General features: G+C 47.6%; 1 long non-coding RNA gene across 1 annotated transcript; it reads left to right on the top strand.

The window, feature by feature from the left end:
• Window positions 1-3579: 3579 nt before the first annotated feature.
• On the top strand, window positions 3580-6510 carry LOC118927251 (uncharacterized). The gene is made up of 2 exons (XR_005030755.2): window positions 3580-5124; window positions 6160-6510. It is a non-coding gene; the product is annotated as an uncharacterized LOC118927251 (long non-coding RNA).
• Window positions 6511-7758: the final 1248 nt, after the last annotated feature.

The raw sequence follows: 7758 nt of genomic DNA, 5'->3' as shown, positions 1-7758 counted from the left end.
TCTCCTGCCTCCATGGACCCAAGGCTCAGCTCAGAGAAATGACGTGGGAGGGGAGAGAAGAACAGGACAGGGGCCAGGACTGTGTCCCTTGCTTCTGTGCTCTAAGAGAGGAAAGTCAACTGTGAATTTTAAAGCTAGAGAGGTAGATAATGGTGGCAGAAAGCGCAAGACCCTACTAGGCCCCAGCAAGAGCTGTGCATGATCCCCGAACTCAGTAGCAGAGGGCTAATTGAGATGACAGTGTTGTCTAGCCCTGGGACCTAACTTCCCCAGCTGGGAAATTTCTAGCCTGGGGCTGGCTGATAGGAATCTGAGATCCTTAGCCTTTGGTGGGACCAGTCATCCTGACCCATCTCTTCTCTCCCTTTGCTCCCATTTCATTTCCGGATGGACCACACACTCTGGAATGACTCAGACATGCTGCCCAGGCCCCCAGTCCCCTGGAGCCCCAGCCCTGACTCAGTCTGAGCTCCAGAGAACTCAGAAATAGCTCTCCAGGCTCTCTGGAGGTGGGAGATAAGATAAGATGGCCCAGGACAGCTCCTTCTCAGTGAGGCAGTCTGTTGCTATCCATGGATAGTGTACCTCCCGGGCTTATTCAACCTTCCCCAGGAATTACAGTTGGGCTGGGAGCACCAATTTCAGAACCCTGCTCAGCACCTCCTCCCCCAAGGTCATCTCCTCACCAATGTGGCCTTGCTCTGTCTTGTCCTTTGAGGCCTCTGCTCCTGCTCTTCTCTGTTTCTTGGCTTCTGGGCAGGCCTGACCAGGTCTGGGTCTGAGTGAGAAGAGATCTAGCGTAGCTCCTTTTTCAAAGGTGCATCCCCTTTCCTGGTCACTCCTTTCTACTACTGCTACTCCTTGGGTTAGCCAGTCCTTCCTTTTAGTCTATCCTTTCCCTTCCTTTCAATGTGTGAAGGAGAGGATGCTCTTCTGTTCGTTGGCTATTCCTGCAGTGGGAGAGAACTAAGACTCCAGAGTAGAGTTGAGGGTGTGCTGTGTCACAGGGGCCCTATTACTGGGGGAGGGAGGTGACAGACAGGAGTAAGGGTGAATTGTTGGAGAAGAGTTTGTACTTTGCTTCCATCACCGTATGAGTTCTATAAGGAACTTTCAAGGAGGCAAAGAACATCTCTTACAAACATTATCATCATATTCTTTATTTTATATATGAGAGAACAAAAGCTGAGAGTGCAAATTGAGTATGACTTCAAGTGTAAGGCTTTCCTCACTACATGGCAATCACTCTGGGAAATTCACAGTCCCTAAAAGCTAATTAATTTAAATGAAATTAAAGGAATTTTAGAAATAAATGGTACTGTTCCTTCATTATTCAGATGAGACAATTATAGCTCAGAGAGGGGAAGTGACTTGTCCAATGTCACACAGCAATTTGGAGACTGAATGGAAACTAGAAAACAGATTACTTGATTCCCAAATTTGTGTTTTTCTGCTACTCTGCATTGTTCCAAGAATTGTTGAAAATAATTCTCAAAATGAAAATGAATTTTAATCTCATTTTGTCTTTGTCACAAAAGCTAGAGCTCTTTGGAGGTGATGGAATTTGCAGAAGTGAGAGGACTTGAGGGCATGTGGGCGCACAGGATGAGTAGGGGGTGCAGAGAGCTGGAAGGTTAGTTAGCAAGCTTGCCACTGCTCAGTTGCCTTGGGGTTCCTGGGTCTCCCCAGATCAGCAGGCCTTCTGGAAGGCATCTTCCTTTATCAGAGGGGCTGGCTGACAGAGTCGAAGCTTTCTTGCTGGCCTGGAGAATCTGCACTCTTATCTCCTGCATCTCTCATCCTGTCTCTGGCTAGACCCAGTGGACTGGGAAACCTAGCTTTGGGTTTCTGAACTAGAAGAGTTGGTTGAGTTCTGATCCTCGCACTTAGGTTCTGTGTGATGTTGGGAAATGTTCTTAGTTTCTGAGATTCCCTATCTTAATCTGTAAAATGAAACTATTTGTACCTCCTTTATAGGTTTAATTATGGGGAATAAAGGGGCTTATAAAGAGTCTGTGGTGTGGGGTGTGCTTGGAATATGGTACCATCTTGAAGGGGTGGGGAGAGAGGGAGATGGAAGGCAAGCAGGTGAGACATGCCTGTGGAGGCAGACAGGGTCCAATTCTGCTTTTCCCATTTGCTACTGCTAGAGCACAAACTATTCTTTTTTTAAAAAATTTGTTATTAAGGTATTATTGATATACACTCTTATGAAGGTTTCACATGAAAAAACAATGTGGTTACTACATTTACCCATGTTGTCAAGTCCCCACCCATACCCCAATGTGGTCACTGTCCATCAGTGTAGTAAGATGCCACAGATCCACTATTTGCCTTCTCTGGAGCACAGACTATTCTTAACGTTGAGGCTCTTTCCTCAGCTCTGAAATGGAGTTAAAAATAATTTTTTTTTATCCAAATGCTTATTTCATAGCTTCTGCAAGGATTAAAAGTTGTCATTACCTTAAGGGAACTCTTAGGCCATTTGGGGTGCCTGGACCCACACCGAACTCTAGGAGACCAGGTCAGAGGAGGAATACCGGTCAGAGACAAGCTGGAAGGCTGGGGGAGAAGCCTAGGAAGGAAGGTCCAGGAGGGCTTCCTGAAGGAGGTGTATGGGGGTGGAGCCAGGTTGCAGGGGCAGAAAGAGAGGAGGAGGTTCTCTGGTGAACTGCCCAGATGGAGAGAGTTTGTGTAGGCACTGGCTGCCAAGTGGACCAGAGTCAGGCCCTGGTGGGGAAGGAGCTGGGGGTGGAGGGTCAGTGTGGCTGGACGTGGAAGCCATGAGGACCATGGGCCCAGGGGTCTAGGAGGAGGCCCAAGGAGCCTGACCTCTGCAGCTGGACACTTCTGAGCCAGAAGCACTGGTCTGGGTGGGGCCCTCCTCTGCATCTCATGTTCTGGAGGCTGCTTCTGCTGCTCAGGCTTCTCTAGGTTCCTAAGATGGTCACCTGGGAAACCTGGGGAGGCAAGGATGGAGAGGGGACAGTACAGCCTTGGGGAATAGATAGGCTCAGCCTGGAATTCTTCTGGGAACACAGAAACGCACACTGCATTCCGTTGCTATGGGAGCTTGCCTAACACTTCCCTGAGGCTAAACTGGCCCGGGCTGGCCCAGGCCCAGCCTATTCCAATGTTCCAGGTCTGCAGGCTTGCTTTAAGACCTATGAATAGGTCTCTGTGTCTTGCTTTAGGGTTATCTTAGCCCTTAGAGACCAGGGAATCCGGGAGGTAGGTTGGTTATTTATTGGCTGGTAGGTAGTGGGGCTTTCTTTGACCTGAGCTACTCTGATTCTCTCCATTATTTTCTCTCTTATAGACATGCACATGATGGTGCTGAGTCAATCACCTGTGAATACATTCATCGCATGTTGATGGAATGCCTGCTAGATATGCTCTAATGCTGCTAACAAAACAGTTACGGTCCCTGCCTTGATGGAGCTTTCCTTTTGGTGAGAGAGGTCCCCTAAGTCTGTCAGAATCCTTAAATGAGGAGCAGTAATTTAGAGGTTCAACAAATACTAATTGAATGAAGGTAATATATATTTTTTTGGATTGCTAAATAAAATAAACATGTTTCTGGGTCATGTCTCCTGGGTTGCATGATACAGCTTCCCTTGATGGAGAGAAATGGCCTTGCCTCTAAGACAGCATCCCTGGAAAGAGCATGTTCAGGCTTTGGACTCACCCCAGACTTGAGGTCAAGTCTTGAAGGACTTTCAGTTTCCTTATCTGTAAAATGTTACCTTCCCCTTGGATTATTAAGATTGCAAATAATATATATTTGCAATAATAAATAATAATATGGAAAGAGATCTGACACTTAGTGGGAACCCAGTAAAGGAGAGCTGCTATCATTATTATCATCATTCCCACCACCACCACCATCGTGGGCAGGGAAAGGAGCCCTATGTTGAAAGTTGGGGAAGGGAAGTGGGTGTCAACAGGTAGGGCTCAGTTTGCATGGCTAGCTCCCTGGGAATTGCATTTGCAAGCTTCTGTTTTGCATGGTGACAGATTTTTGCATGCTATCCCTTTATCCCTCCAGATAGCCCCAGTTGCCATCTCTCTCTAGTTACCCTCACCCCTTCTGAGCCAGGGCTTTCTCCTGCCTGAGCACCTACTGTGGATGGGACAGGTACTGCAGAGGACACAAAAGATTCACGAAACACTGTTCCATCCTGCTGGGGGAATACCAGGCCTTAAATTCTTACAAAGCAAATTTGCAACCACTAACTCCATGGAGGGTGGTGTTGAAGGTGGTGAAGGGAAACTGCACTGAGGAAGGTTCTGGGAAAGAGAGGGGGATAAGCAGGAGGGGTGGTGCGATCCAATCAAACTAGCAGCTGAAAACCTGCAACTATCAGGCACTCTTCCTTATCTAATGTTCGTATCAGTTCTTTTAGGTAGTTATTATCTCCATTTTCAGCTGAGGAAAAGGAACTTCAGAAAGATTAAGTACCTTGTCCAACGTGACACAGTTAGGAAGTAGCTCCAAAATTTTTCTGATTGCGTTTACTGTCCCTGGGCTCTCAGTCCCACCTGTGTGCAGAGCAGTAGCTATGCCTGAACAGGCTCGGGGGCAGTCCCACAAGCGAGCAATCCACAAAGTTCAGATTCAAGTTATTCCCTTGGCAGCTGTGTGAAGTGGGCACTTTTCTCTCCCTGCTTGGCAGCGCCTCTCTGAGTTTAAATGAGGTGAAGTGAAGTGTGCAGACCTCCCTCTCTCGGAGCTCATTCTTACTGGTTCTAGTGGTACCCCTCTGGCCACCCTGATGAATGTATCTTTCTCTTCCCGGCAGGGAGGTGGTGTCTCTTCTTCTCCAGGGCTTGCACTCCTAGCTCCTGCAGCTGTGTCTCTGCAGAATGTGGCTTCTATATTCCTTTCCTTCCCCTGTGTTTCCTTGTATAGGCTCCATTTCCTCCTAAGACTCCAGGTCCCTCCTAAGAGTCAGATAACAGCCAGCCAAACACTGTTCTCCAGGTGTGGCATGATCAGCGGGGAGAGAAAACAGGCTTTCCCACACTTGTGTCTGCTGCTGAGGACCACAGAGGGTTTTATGGCATCTTATCATGCTGCTGCTAGAGTGAGGGTGTGCTTGTGCACATGTGTAATGAGCAAAGGTAAGGGAGTGAGTGTAAACTGCTTGATCAGGGGAGGGTCTGCACATCCACTCAGTGGCATCTGCTCTGGGTCAGCACCCCACCAATCAGAGGCTGGCACAGAGATAGGAACCAGATCTAGATGCTAGAGGACCTTGCCCTGTCCACAAGGAGCTGTGGTCTGATGCAGGTAGGATGAACTCGATGGCAGGGGTCGGCCCAGTGGCTCATGGCAAGTGCGTGTGCCAGTCTGGCTGGAGCAGAAGGTGTTAGGGTCCAGCAGGGAGCTACCACAGTGCATCTGAGTCACCTTCTTGCTTCCCTAACCTTGGTCTCAGCCATGCAATCAACTGCCACATCTAGTTTGTTCTTTCTTCTTGATTCCATCCCTGTCTTCCTGCCCTCACTGCTCCTACCACACCAAGGCCTGCTCACTTGCATTCTGCATTAGCCCTCTTTTTAGTTTCCTGCCTTCAGTTTTTGCACCTACCACCTAACTTACATACCACGGATCACTTAATCTTCGTAAAGCACTGCTTTAACCATGTCACCCTTCTGTCCCCCACCTTCATTGGCCTCTGCAACCTACAGGATGAACTTTGGCCTTGGAACCTTCAGTCCCACCTGCCTCTTCACCACCTAGTCTTTCTGTTCCATGGGAATCCTGTTCCTGTGCAATGACTCATTGCGTTTCCAGATCTTTCCATCTATGTCTGTTTTCTAGACTCAACTCAATCAAGCCTAAACCCATTCTAAACAGCTCTTCCCTCCCTCCCTCTGAAGTCCTATAGCATACATCTGAACAACTAATTTATCTGAAATTAACATTTTGTTTGTAGGGTACAGAAGATAGACTTTGGCCAGGCAATATTTACATTCATACAAGGGCTCAGTGTGTACACTGATATCTTTATACCCCTGTAGTCTTCTAGATTTCCACATCTTCCTTGTGTACATTTGGGTTATTGTAGGTCATGAACATCTGTTGTTCTTATCTGTCAACATCTCTCCTCCTCCTTTTTTGGTGAAACACTTTTCTGCCCCCTTTTTATGTAGTTTGGGTGGGGATGACCACCCCTTTCCAGCAACCAGCTGCATGAACCCATCTAGTCAAAATTTGAGTATTCTGCTGAGCAGGTGCCCTAAGTGAGCCCAGTGAGAGTCAGCCTGGGAAATCCAGCAGGAAGGACGACGAGGGAAAGAGGCAGTTCCTTGGTCGTCATCCTCACCGCAGCATGGAGGTGGTCTGCCTCCGAAGGAAGCCAACATGGAGGAAAACAGAGTCAAGAGAAGTAGAGAAAGATGGTACTAATGCTATCATTGAGCCCTTCATCTGGCTATGCCAAAAGCCAGAGGCCCTCCTGAGGTTTCCATTATGTGAGCAAATAAATGATCTCTTATGCTTAAGCGCATTTGAGTTGGGTCTCAGTCACTTGCAATCAAGGGTTCTGAGCAATAATGTGTATGTGTGTGTCTGGATGATATGACTGTGTGTGTGTGCATGAGTCTGTGCATGCATGAGAGAGATGGGGGTAGCAGAGTGACTGACTAGCTGTGAGGGGGTGCGGGGACAGAGGGGACGTGTGGCACGGGGGGATGGGCATGTTTGTTTTGCCAGAGCACCTGGTTCCCGTGTGCCCGAGGGCAGGGACCTAGCTTTATATTTATTCCTACCTAGGTAGAACCCAGCCATTGTTAGCTTCTACCCTTAGGAGAAAATCCTCATTGTTTTCAGCCTGAAGCCAAATTCCTTAGAATCCTTGAGTCATATATATATATATAATCATAAAACTTTCATTGAACTGTAACAACTTGGTATGGTGATAGCTGGTACCTAGAATTATCATGTATATAAATGTTGAATCACTGTGTTGTACACCTGAAACTAATCTAATACTGTGTGTCAACTACCCTTCAATAAAAAATAATTATCTAAAAAAAACCAAAAAACTTTCATTGATGTTGGTGGGGGAGTCAGAAATATCCAAGGCTGTTTAGACCAACCCCTAATATTAGAGGAGGAAACTGACACTCAGGTTATTTTATTTTATTTTTTTATTGCTTGTTACTTCCTTCTACTCCAGCAGGTAGGGCCCGGGTGGGGAGGGCCGAAATTAATGTTGTATTGATAGGGTACAGAAGGCAGCTTTGGGGAAGCTCACTTTTGAGGAGACTCCCCCCCCACCCGCCCACCTCAGTGTGCTGCTTTTATGGTGGGTGATTAATTCCAGGCTTTGCCTAGATACCTGGGCATTTATGGCTTCCAGCTCTGATGGGTGCCCTTGATTCTTGAGTCTTCTCTCCAGGGCGGGCTGGGGGTTAGCTGTTGTACCCTCTTCCTTCTTGTTCCACTCTCAGCTCTTTGTTTCACCGAAACAGACTGGTTTCCCCAAGCCAAAGCTTCCCAGGCAGGTTGTCTGGCCACATTGGCTGTGCCAAGAGTGGGCTGTAACTGTGACAGATTGGTGTGCTCCAATGAGGCCTGGGATGGCCGCAGCCTCTGGTTTGCCCAAATCTGGTGCCAAGCAGACCCTTTCATTTATGCCTGTCAGACATACATAAATGATCTTTTCACATGTAAGCCATTGTCCAGTGTACCTTGGGTGGGGTGGGATGAAATATGAGACCAGGAGAACTCCTCTCAGAGGACCACGC

Source organism: Manis pentadactyla, chromosome 10, assembly GCF_030020395.1.
Source record: "Manis pentadactyla isolate mManPen7 chromosome 10, mManPen7.hap1, whole genome shotgun sequence".
NCBI classification, from domain to species: domain Eukaryota; kingdom Metazoa; phylum Chordata; class Mammalia; order Pholidota; family Manidae; genus Manis; species Manis pentadactyla.
Note: the sequence above shows the minus strand (reverse complement) of the source record. Positions and strands in the feature narration are given on the sequence as shown.